This window comes from Otolemur garnettii, unplaced genomic scaffold (assembly GCF_000181295.1).
Source record: "Otolemur garnettii isolate 467f Iridium unplaced genomic scaffold, OtoGar3 scaffold00003, whole genome shotgun sequence".
NCBI lineage: Eukaryota > Metazoa > Chordata > Mammalia > Primates > Galagidae > Otolemur > Otolemur garnettii.
In genome coordinates this window covers 26743016-26755109 of record NW_003852398.1, presented here as the reverse complement: position 1 = coordinate 26755109, position 12094 = coordinate 26743016, and the positions used below count along the sequence as shown (strand labels likewise).

The 12094-nt window shown below is 45.3% G+C and overlaps 1 protein-coding gene and 1 non-coding gene across 2 annotated transcripts in view; one reads left to right on the top strand and one right to left on the bottom strand.

Moving 5' to 3' along the window:
* The window catches only part of AFAP1L1 (actin filament associated protein 1 like 1), a 62980-nt gene that overhangs the window by 4690 nt on the left and 46196 nt on the right, over nucleotides 1–12094 (top strand). The window lies entirely within an intron of this gene.
* Nucleotides 1544–1649, bottom strand: LOC111727316. Its single transcript, XR_002774886.1, has one exon. It is a non-coding gene; the product is annotated as a U6 spliceosomal RNA (small nuclear RNA).

Sequence of the window (12094 nt, the reverse complement as noted above, 5' to 3'; positions counted from 1 at the left end):
TTGCAGCCCAATTCATAATTGCCAGGTCATGGAAGAAGCCCAAGTGCCCATCGATCCACAAATGGATCAATAAACTGTGGTATATGTACACAATGGAATACTATGCAGCCCTAAAGAAAGATGGAGACTTTACCTCCTTCATGTTCACATGGATGGAACTTTCTATTCTTCTTGAACCATTTTATCTTTAAAGTCTTTGAGCTAAATTTTCTCCGATTTTTTAAATTTGCTTTTTTGGGGGGGGTGAGAGTCTCACTATGTCACCCTTGGTAGAGTGCTGTGGCATCACAGCTCACAGCAACCTCAAACTCTTGGGCTTATGTGATTTTCTTGCCTCAGCTTCCCAAGTAACTGGGACTATAGGCGCCTGCCACAACACCCAGCTATTTTTTGGTTACAGTTGTCATTGTTGTTTAGCAGGCCCAGGCTGGGTTCAATCCTGCCATCCTCAGTGTATGTGACTGGCACCCTACTCACTGAGCTATGGGCACGGAGCCTAAAATTTGCCTTCTTAATATCTAAGATGCTGTCTGATTTCCCTGGTTCAGTGAAGAGATTGATTTTCCCAAGGTTTCTTTCCTTTCTACTTCACAACTAATTCTTTTTCAACTACTGTAGTTGAATTCAGCCCAAGCCGAGGGTTTCTTTTGCTACATTCTCTATTCATGGGGATGTTATATGGTCTACTGGGAAACTCAAGAAAAAAATCTCATGCTGTTTTTCATTGAAGGAAATTTTTAGTCCTGAGATGATGGAAGATCTTTAGTCATGAGATGATGCAAGAGTTCACGTGTCTTGCCTTTGTTGGACCAGCTTTGAGATCCAGCTGAAGAAGGCCATATGTTCCCTCTACCTTCCATTGGCCAAACTCTTCCTCTCATGACTCACCACCAACGTTTTGTCCTCAAGGCTGTGAGTTCTCATGTAGACATAACTCTTCCCTGATATCCAAGTTCATTCCCTACTCCTTCTATCAGTAATCCTCTTTTGAATAGAACACTTATCCACATTCTATTCATCTTTTCCATCTAAACCTGTTCTATGAGGTCATCTTTGCCAGCCTGAAGACTCAGTAGAGCTGAGTGGTTCAGAGAATGGACAGAATTAGGTTTGAGTTGTTTTTACCTTAATTTTTATTAAATCATAACTGTATACATTTATAGAGTACAATGTGATGATTTGATATACAATGTGGAATGGTTAAATCAAACTAAACATCATAACCAACACCTTGCTTAGTTTGGTGGGAAGACGTTTATAATATACTCTTAGTTGTTTTGAAATGTACCCTTGCATTGTGCACATTAAGTGGGAGTCCCACCAAATGCCCTCCCTCCACCCCCCTCCCCTCCCCTTCCCTCCTTTCCCCTCTTTCTTTCTGGACTACCTTTGTATTTTATCATTCCTATGAATGTGTAACTATTTATATATTGGTTTCATAATAGTATTGAGTACATTGGATACTTTTTTTTCCATTCTTGAGATAGTTTACTAAGAAGAACATGTTTCAGCTCCATCCAGGTAAACATAAAAGTTGTAAAAAAAAAATATGGAACACGTCACGAATTTGCGTATCATCCTTGTGCAGGGGCCATACTAATCTTCTCTGTATCATTCAATTATAGTACTTGTGCTGCCGAAGTGAGCACTAGGTGTGAGTTTTTACTGCAACTTTCTAGCTGTATGATTTGGGACAGATTACTTAATTTTCCTTCCTTTGGAATGGCATAGGAAAAGGCAATAAGTATCGTTTGGTATTTGTATGTTAGCCACATTCTGCAGTGGATGTAAGTATTCATAGTCATGTGGGGGCCTACGATGTAGGCTTAACCTGTTCGTGTAGAGACTTCTGCTGGTCACTGGCACTGGTTTCATTTCCTTGTCCACCTCAACCTTCCTGCTGTCGGCCTTCTCCATTTCCATCCGTGCTCTGTCTGCCTCTCCCTCAAATATCACTTTCAAACCCCCCTTTTCCCAGGGTGAGCATCCTGCCAAGTAAGTTCCTCCCTCCCCACCCTCTGCCAAGAACCTATCATTACTCCATTTTCATCTTTGGTCCAGAAAAACAATCCTGTTTGTGGATATCATCAGCTTCTCATTGCCCTTCTTACTCTTCAAAGAAAAAGGGAAACAAAAAAGAAAGAAAGAAGAAAAAAAAACAAAACACTTGCAACTAACCAAAAAGTCAACCCATCTGTGTGCCCATTACCCCAAACATTTCCCTCCTTCCCTTTCTGGCCAAACTTGGCACTCACAGCCTCCTGCTCCTTCTCACATGCCCCTCTCACCTCCTGCAGCCTAACTTCCGGTCACACCCTCAGCTGAGAGCCCCACAAATGCCTTCCACTTCCATAGGACCGAAGTCCAAGCTTTCGCCTCTACTAACTCTCATCTCCTGGACTTCTCTGTAGCTCTATTGATCCTGTATTTTTTTTCTGATGTATTTTCTTATTTAGTGCAGATGGGGAAAGCATGGATTTTGGCGTCGTACAGATGGGGAAAGCATGGATGTTGGAGTTGTACAGATGGGGAAAGCACAGATGTTGGAGTTGTACAGATGGGGAAAGCATAGATTTTGGAGTTGAAAGTCTAGATTAAGTAACCACCACCCATCCCTCCAAGAAACCTGTTCTGCTCTCTCCCTGCTCATTCCACTGTTATAGGTGCTCACAGCCTCTGGGCCTTTCCTCCCCTAAGACCAGTTACCCAGCTAAGTACTTTGCTCAGTCTGTAAAGCAGGAATAATGACATCCAGAGCTGAGAGATTGAATTACAGTAATATTCACCCAGTGCTTCCTAATTATTTCCCATCTTCTCCCACTTGCTGGATCTTCTCACTCACTCTGTCGCTCTGTCTTCTTGCTCTACCTTCTTTAATGTCTCTTGCCGCTTCTCCCCTGAACTCCCCACCACCTCCACCCTCGGTCTACACACGCTCCTGTGAGCAGCCAACCCCCTTTGTGAGGGTGAGTCTCAAAAGTCCACTGTCAGCCATGACCCGGGCTCTGTTCCCACATGACCGCCCACCTGTGGTACATTTCCATTCACAGGTTAACTCAACCTCAGAGTGACCCAATTTTGAACTCATCTTACCACCAAATCAGATGACCCTTTCCTGTTTCTTTTTTTATGTTAACAACTCAACCACGTGAGGAGTTATTGAAGGAAATGGGGGTGTTTGTGAATAAGATTGAATTTGGAGGGGGAACATGGGATCAGTTCTCAAACTAGCTGTCCTATAGAAGAGGTAATAGGAAGTCTCTCCAGATGACTGTGCAAGGTTAAACAGAGTCCAATTTGGGCTTTACCTAGAAGAAGCACACAAATGACTAGGATGTTGAGTGATAGAATAGGAGTTGCCCAAGGATGTAATGAAGCAAAGGTTGAGCGGCCAAAGGTCAGGGAAGCCACAGAATGGCTCCTGTGGACCCCACTAATATGCAGGTTAAGAATTATCATCATCTAACTTTCAAGAGGTGTCCATAACCATGTCCTTTGACACAAGACTTGTCAGAGTTTATGTTCAACCTAAAGCCTTCCTCTTTTATTCAGATGTACACTATATTATGGAGTCTGGGGAGAAGAGGGCCTCTGTAATTAAGGACAGCTACTTAAAACTATTGATCTAATCATGCTTAAACCCTTCAGTGGTTTTGCATTGTTTGTAAGATACCAACTGCTGTCCTTGTGGTGGCCCTCAGGGCTGCCTGTCTGCGCTCTGCCCACTTTACCAACTGCCCATTCTACCTCTTGTCCTGGCCTTGCTCCTTCCAGCTTTGAATACTTTGTGCCTGCACCTGGTTTACCTCTGCACATTCTTAGCTTTCTGCTCAGACATTACTTCCTCAAGACATTTCCCAACCTTCCAAGCTACCTCTTCCGCGTGATAGATGCTCAGAGCTCCTAGTACTTCTCATTGGTTGCATTTTCACAATTACAGTGAGCAGTGGGGTTAAATTAGCTGCTAAGGCAGCACTATGAGAGCAGACCCTTTCTTTCCTCACTCACTACTGTTCCCCCAGCTCCTAGTCTAATGCTTAGCACATAGTAGGTGCTCAATACCTGTCTGCTGAGATGATGAATGAATGAAAACCAGAGTACACAATTCACAGAGTGGACATTGGCTATGGCCATTTACAGCTCCAGGATTCTCCACTTCCCTGGTTCTCATTTTAGGAACAGAAGCATAGTCTTCATCTTTATCCATCATTTCCTTTGCCTTCATCCTTTATACAATCAAATCCCAAATCCTGTTGATTATGATTGGGAAATGCATCCTGGATAGCTGCTGCTTCTATATCCTGTCACCTCCGATAGGAGCTTCCTGTTTCTGCTCTTGCCTTCTCCAGCTTGCCTTGAGGACCACTCCCTGTTAGTCGAAACAGTGGGTCTCAAATCCACAGAATCAACCCCTGTGGAGTCTTCTCAAAATACACCCACAAAGATCTGATCAGTGAGTCTGGAATGAGGTTTGAAAATCTTTCATTTTTTGCAAATTCCCAGGTGACCCTGAGGTTCTCACAGGGCTGATAACCACTCTTCTCATGCCCGGCTTTTGTTGTGACCCATCACACTGCTCCAGCACCTTCCACGGTTCCCTGCTGCTTATTCTAGTTCTACATCTCACACTTTCACCCAGGTGGAACTTTAGGGTTTGGATATACTACCAGAAATACCTTTATGAAAGCATAAAGTGTCTCATTTTATCTTATAAAAGCTATACAAACTTTTTGTTATAGTCCTATGTATATATAAAACCTCCCCCACCCACCCCCTGGCAAGTATCTTTGTGAAAAGTCCTCCAGAGATGTGTTATGTCCATCTCAGCTTCTCCTTCCCCATCTCTACCCTGCCCTCCACTATAGACTCCTAGGTAAATTCCAACCTCCAATAAATATCCCAGCACATGGTGCCAGAGTAGAAATGGATCTGGATATGGAAGCAGAATTCCCATGTCCTGGTCCTGGCTTCTGTGATGTGAGAACATATATTCTCATAAAGGTTTAACTTTGAGGATCATCTTGATGTTCACCAATTGTATTCATTTCAGTCTAGCGTCAGGGACATTGAGCATCCACAGAGTGCTTCACACAGAGGCTGGGCAACCTCTCTCCATGGCAACTAACCCTGCATCTTCTCACTTAGCAGTCATGCACTGGGGCTTACTCTGCACAAGAAGAAACCTGTGTAATAGGAAGATTCATCAGACAGACAGTGACCACTAAACTCTTCTCTGAAGACCCTTCCAGCCCTGAGTTTCTCTCCTGTGGCTTCTCTTGACCCTGATGGTAGCCCAGGAGGTGGACAGTGGAAACATTTTCACTGTTGGACAGATGCAAAAACTGAGGCTCCAAAAGACCACTCTGCTATTCCCTCTTCCTAAAAGAGACCAGCTCAGCATCATCTCCCTACAGAAACTCCCTGCCACATCCCCCCTTCTCGCTCCCTTCTGTCTTTGGGTTACTACCACCCACTCAGTCTGAGCTTTTAGATGATTTTACTACACTTATTGAAATGTCTTTTCTGTGTATCTGTGAATCCTGAGATCTGGGACTGTCTTTTGCATGACAGTCCCAGCAACAAACACATAGCAAATGCTTAACAGTTATAATCAAATGCTATTCAATACTGAGCACTCACCATGACTCAGTAGACACTGACATTATCCCCATTGTACAGAGGAATAAAATAAGGCTTAGCAGAGTCTATTTATTTATTCAGTTTGACTTGCCTTCAAACCTAAGTTCCTTACCATTGCTCTCCGCTGCTTCTCCATGAATTCTGGAGGGTTATCTCCAAGTTAATTATATTAAGGACTTGCTAGGGAAGCCACAGGGGCTCCCTAAGTAAAGATCTCAAGATGAAGACAAGGAGAGTGCTGAGAAGAAAAGGAGAGCTAGACAATTCCAGGGGTCCCCCTCCACTGATGAAGGGGACCAGGCTGCCCATTTGTGGTTTTATTTCTTACCCTTCACACTTCCCACTGTGGACCTCAGAGTTCTGGTATATAGAATTCAAGAAGCTCCCTCATCCTCCTGGAATTAACAAGGTGACTGACCCCAGAGGGCCCAGGCAGGGTTTGTCCTCCATCTGAAATTTCATTCGGGGAATCCCAGCCATGGCCCAAGTGGGGGTGGAGGTGCAGATCTGGCCTGGTGTGATTCTTCTCCCTGGCACAGCTGTCAGGTTGCAGTGGGACAGAATGTGGCACATTGCAGTCATACCAGTTCTGGGGAATTTACAGACAGCACGCTCACAGGAGGCATGTTTGGGGGCTTTAAATAGCCCTGTAAGAACCTGGAGGAAACCTGATCTCCTGAGAGAGAAGTGGATTGCGTGCCTTTTCTAGGCATCATTCCATCAACCGTGTAGTCCTCAGATGCCCACAGTTCAGTTTAGGGCAAGAGTCACAGTTAAGTGAGCAGCGTTGTGTGGTAGAAGCACACTTGCTGTCAGGAGATGAGGTTCAAATCCCTGCCTTGGGCATCAGTTAGTTCGCCCTTGCAATCAAACTATTATAGTGTAGGGACCTCAGACTGTGGGCTGAATCTGGCCTGCTACTGTTTTGTAAATAAAGTTTTATTGGAACACAGCCTCACTCATTCGTTACATATAATCTATGGCCACTTTCTCACTATAAGGGCAGAGTTGGGTAGTTGAAAAAGAAGCCACGTGTATCTTGCAAAACCTAAAATATGAACTATCTGGTCCCTGACAGAAAAAGTTGGCCAACTCCTGGATTAGGCTCTAGAGAGACTGGGAGTGTCTGCCTGACGCTCTGTAGTGAGAAGGATTCTGAGGGTGTGCCCAGGCTGAGCAACGAAGCACTGTTCTTAAACCATACAAGAGTATGTATTCAAGAGTAATATTGGGCGGACCCCAGAGTGCCATTTACCAGTGTTTTTCAGATTACTTTTGGCCTCAGAAACCTTTTGCAAACAAAATCTTAAGCAATAGAGCTTTTCTCGGTGAAATGGGAATGAGAACACAGAGTGCATCCTACTCTAAGGCTCCTGCTCCCAAGGCAGCACCCAAGGAAACTGCACAGATCCCGTGAACTTCATCAGAAAAGCATTGGGAAACCACTCAGCTGATTCGAGGCCCTTCATTTTACACCTGGGGAAACTGAGCCTCAAGGGGCAGCATCGTGCCTAAGGTCACCCCATGGACTCCCATTTGGCTTTCCCCAGGACCACTAACATGATTACGTGGTATCAGCAGAGCATGGACATCTCTCTGCTGGAGAAACCCTGTCCCTCAGCTTCGCGGGGCCTCAGGGCTGCACTGGTGCGTGAGCAGCTGGGAAGTGCCCTTGTTGAACCTGCAGCCCACGGGGTTCAGGGCTGGGACTTGGCCGGGACACATTGCTAACACCTGCCCATGCCTCACTGTGGCTTAGTTCCAGGGTTTGGCAGCCCTCTTCTTTCTGAGAGCACCAGTGCCAGAAGAAGAAAATAAAAATTCAGTTGGACTCTATTTTTTTTAATTGTATGGGTACAAAGATAGTTTTTTTAAAAACTCAGAACATATTTTATAATTGGCACATTAATTTATTCATCTCATTCTTTTTTTTAAAAAAAAGCTGTTATTCAACACATAAAAACATCTCAAAATAAGTGACATCTTAGCATAGAGAAATTATGATAATTTATACTAAAGCTTTCTTTTGAAGATGGAATCAGAGTTATTCATTTGTAGAATAAATATTTATTCTTCCTGCCCGTTCTTGTTGAAGGGTTTGCTGAAAGCAGATCCTGCTGATATGAAACCAAGAGGGGTTTTTTTAGCTCCACTTGAACCAAGAAGAAAACTGATCTCCCGGGCATGTGCCAGGAAGCCAGAGAGCCTGAAGACTTTTCCTCACCTCTAGCCAGCAACCAGGTGTAGCTGGGAGGGGTCTCAGAAGGGAAGCTCAGGGTCCCTGTCCCCCTGAATCTCCTAATGTGGCAGAGAAAGTGATACTTGGCCACTGATGCCTGGGACATGAGGTCATATCTAATCGGTGTCCATCAAAGAGAATGTATAAAACATCAGAAGGCTCAAAAGCTACTTTCAAGAAACACTGTGGGGATGGCGCTCCAGGTGGAGAACACTGTGGGGAGGAAAGAAGGCCCAGAAGTGTGCTCAGGAAGGGCAGGATGCCTGGAACCCAGAAGAGCAGGTAGAAGTTAAATGGAGCTGCAACATCCTTGCAAAGAGTAGGCTCTTCCTCTGCAGGTCCCTAGCTGGTGTGTCCCAGTCTCGGAGAGGCCGTGTTGCGTGTAATCTGTAGCTAATAATAGAGGTGGGATAACTGCAGGAGCTGAGTGCCCCTGGCTGTGGTGTCAAGTTGCCCTGGTTTGAATTCTGCCTCTATTCTTCCCACTTAACCTCCTGAGTTTCAGCTCCTCCAACAAAAAATGGAGATAACAATCTCCTACCTACCTAAGCGCCGTGGATTCACTGCAGGGAAAGCACTCTGCACATAGGAAGCATTCAAGTTTTTAAGAAAGAAAGCAAAAACTTAAAATTCAGGTTAGTAAATGATTGCCTTTGTCAATAAATTAGAGAGGAATCCAAGTCGTCTTTCTAACACTTCCACTTTTGCTCCTTCCCTGCCCACCCTGGACATTGGGGATAAGCCACAGGGAGCACATGGAGCCCGTGAGGAGCTTTCATCATCTGTGCTGTGTCGCAAAGGGAAACTGGTGCCGTGGGCCTGGGGGAGCTGTTGCTGAGTTGTGAGCAGGAAGAGGTTGTGTGTTGCAATTTGGGGCAATTATTAAATACAACAGTGAGCTCACACCAGATTGCAAAGGGAGAGATGGGAAAGAGGTAGCCAGTTAGGAGCTGTAGCAAATGCTTCAGGTGAGCTATAGGCTGTGAGATTAACTCGCCTTGATGTTGAAGAGCAGACGCATACAACTCTCCATTTTCAAATAGGGTTAACTGGGCAGCATTATGAGTCTAATGGGGAAGCAAAGGAGGTATTTGTCTGGAGTACTTCAAAACCCAAAGCATCCATTTCTATAGCCTTCAGTCAACATTTTCTGGGGTCCCCATCCCTCGCTCTGGAAGCAGGAATCACCCCAGGAGACTCCCAAAGCCTACCAAGCACAGCTTTCTGGGGGATGGATTCCTGGCAACTGGGCCCAGAACCAAATCCAGGGTTAGTACTAGGGGGCTTTGTCAGGTGAGAGGGAAGGGAGGGAAGACTTCCCACCTGGGAGTCACTTAGCATGGTCATTCTGAGCTCCCACCCAATATATCTAGTCTAGGCCCTCGCTGATTCCCTTGCGCTCACTAACAGTGGCGACATCAGGAATAAACCCTCACGGCATGACTCGTGTGTGCCTGGCACAATGCCCAACTTTCTTCATACATGATTGCCCTTCCTCTTTGCCACCGTCCTCTGAGGTAAATGCTCTTTTTATCTCTGTCTTACAGAAAACCTAGGCTTAGGGAGGTGTTGTCACCCACCTGGGGTCCCTGGGTAAGGAAAGACACATCCCAGGTTTGATTCTAGGTGTTTCACACCAGTTCACAGTGTCCACTGTCCTGACTCAGCGCCAGCCTCCCTGCTGAAGGGCTGTCCCACCTGGGCCCATCCCTCTTAGAGGGACATCTGTCTGCCTCTCTTAGTTCGGATTGCCAGAGAGTTCTTCTATACACTGAGCCTAATATTGTAATCTTGGCCTGCTGCCCAGACCCTCCCACCCCCAGCTCCCCTGGGAGCATGTCTGCTCCACCTGCCTCCCATCTCCCAGAAGCCCTTCTAGTCTAGGTCCATCCTGTGGATCCCAGGTTGCCAGCCTCTGCCCCCACCCAGTACACCTGCTGCGCACTGGGCAGCTGGGCAAAAGCTGAGTCTGGCATCATCACTACTCCCATGACTCATAGTTTAGCAGAGAGGGACATTGATCAAGTCATCTGCTCTGCAGCATAGAACAGGTAACTTCACCTGTCCAACAAGGCAGGACCAGCCTCCTGGAGGAAGTGGCCCTTAACCAACTCCCAAAGCCCTATCTAGGGAGGAAGGAGATTTTAAATAATAATCACAATCAACTTGGCATGCATCAGGAATGTTCAAAGCACTTGTGTAATAAATACCTCACTGGATCCTCATGACAGCCCTGTAAGGCATAGATATTATTATTATCCCTATTTTGCAGATAACGAAACAAACACAGAGAAGGTAAGTAACTTTCCTGAGGTCACATGGCTAGGGTTTGGAGGAGAATAGGTTATGCAGAGGAATCACCACAAACAGCCCTGGGGCAGGGCCTTAAATATTGAAAATTGGTAAAAAATTAATTAAAAAAAAAAACTCTATGAATAAAGCAAAGCCAAACATACTAGCTTCCTATTAGTATATCCTGTGGCATCTGTTGATAATTTTCTGGTTTCTTGATCCCCAACTCACTGAGGTTTCTATGAGCTGATTGCCCACCTAATCCTTTGCCTTTCCGAATGAGATGCTGTTGACTCCGAGTTCCGTTGTTTGATTGGGAGTGGGAGGTGGAAGGATGTTGCATTTACTATTAGTCAAAATTTGCCAGTTTCCAAAGCTTCAGTTAGCAGAGCGCTCTCACTGCTCACCAGCCTCATCTGACTCGAATCTCACAACTGGCCTGTGAGGGCTGGGGAGGGAAGTTATGATCACCCCACTTTGATGTCAAGGAAATTGAGACTCAGAGATGAGCAGTGACTTGCCCAAGGTCACACAGCCAGCAAGTATGTAGCTGGGCCTTGAGGCCCAAGGACCTGTGTTGTCTCCCATGCTCCAAAAATACCAGGCACAGTGGGAGGCCAGAACCTTCCAAGCCTGGCACTTGTGACCTCTGGCATGTTTAACTTCTCTAGTCGTCTGCTTCCTATCGGTAAAACTGGGATAAGAAGAGTTCCTACCATATAGGGCTGCTGCAGAAATTAAATGAGGCAATAGTCACAGAGTATACTCCTACAACAGAAGAGCATAGAACAGTCCAGATGAACAAACACAGCTACAGGCAGCAATATGCATAAATCTTAGAAGCATAATATTGAAGAACAAGTTATAAAAGTTTACTTATAGCATCATACTCATTTAATAAAGTTTACAACAACCAATAATTTAAAATATATATGTTCGGAAGTACATCTAGTTGCACCAAAGCTCCACACAAGGTAAAGCCAGGCATGTTGAACACAGCATCCAGGATGATACCTTGGGCAGGGTAGCCAGCAGGAGGGTAGGATCGTATAGTTAGATGTAAATGTTGTCAAGACCCTTTTGCTTAGAATGGTTGGTTTCTGAGTGCTTATATATTATCAAAAATATATAACTGATTACATAAATAATAAAAGTGGGACATGCATGGGCCAATGATGAGACTATCTCATGAAGCAATGATTAGGATTATTCAAATCTTTGTCCACCTGAAGATCTATTTCAAAAAAGAAATGAAAATGTTAGGCACAGTACCCAGCATATAGGAGTGTTCAGTAAACAGTGGCTGTCGTTCTTAGTTATCTTTATTATCCTAATACACCTACTCCTCCCTAGTCAGAGGCTTTGGTGTCTGTCAAAGCAGGTTGGTGAGATGGGACTTCAGACTCAGACTTCTCAAGAGCAGAAAGCCCAGCCCTGTCAAGACTCCAGGCTGGACACCATCCTGCTAAATGAACGCTGGTAGGAAATGGTCATGACGTGCTCCCTGATGGGTCTAGCAAGTTTGGGGATGGGGGACCCCGGTGCAATGGAGAAGGCCAAAGGGATTATAATACAGTGATTGAAAGCTTAGGCTCTAGAGTCAGCTCTAGGTTCCAATCACAGCCTGCTATCTGTGGACCTTTACACAAATGACTGACTTCCTTTCGGCAGCCAGCTTGGTTCATGAGTAAAATAGTGAGTACAACAGAACCTACCTCACAGGGCCATTTTGAGGATTAAGTGAGGTAATCCATGCATGACATCTGGAACATCACTTAAGACCTGGAAACCCTACCAGCTTTTACTATCGCACAGATCAGACCACACCCTGGACCTGCTCCTGCTTCCCCAAGCCTTTGGTAAAGGAGATGGTGCAGGCTTCCGGAAGTGGAAACAGCTGCCATCTTGTGGGTAGGGGGGACA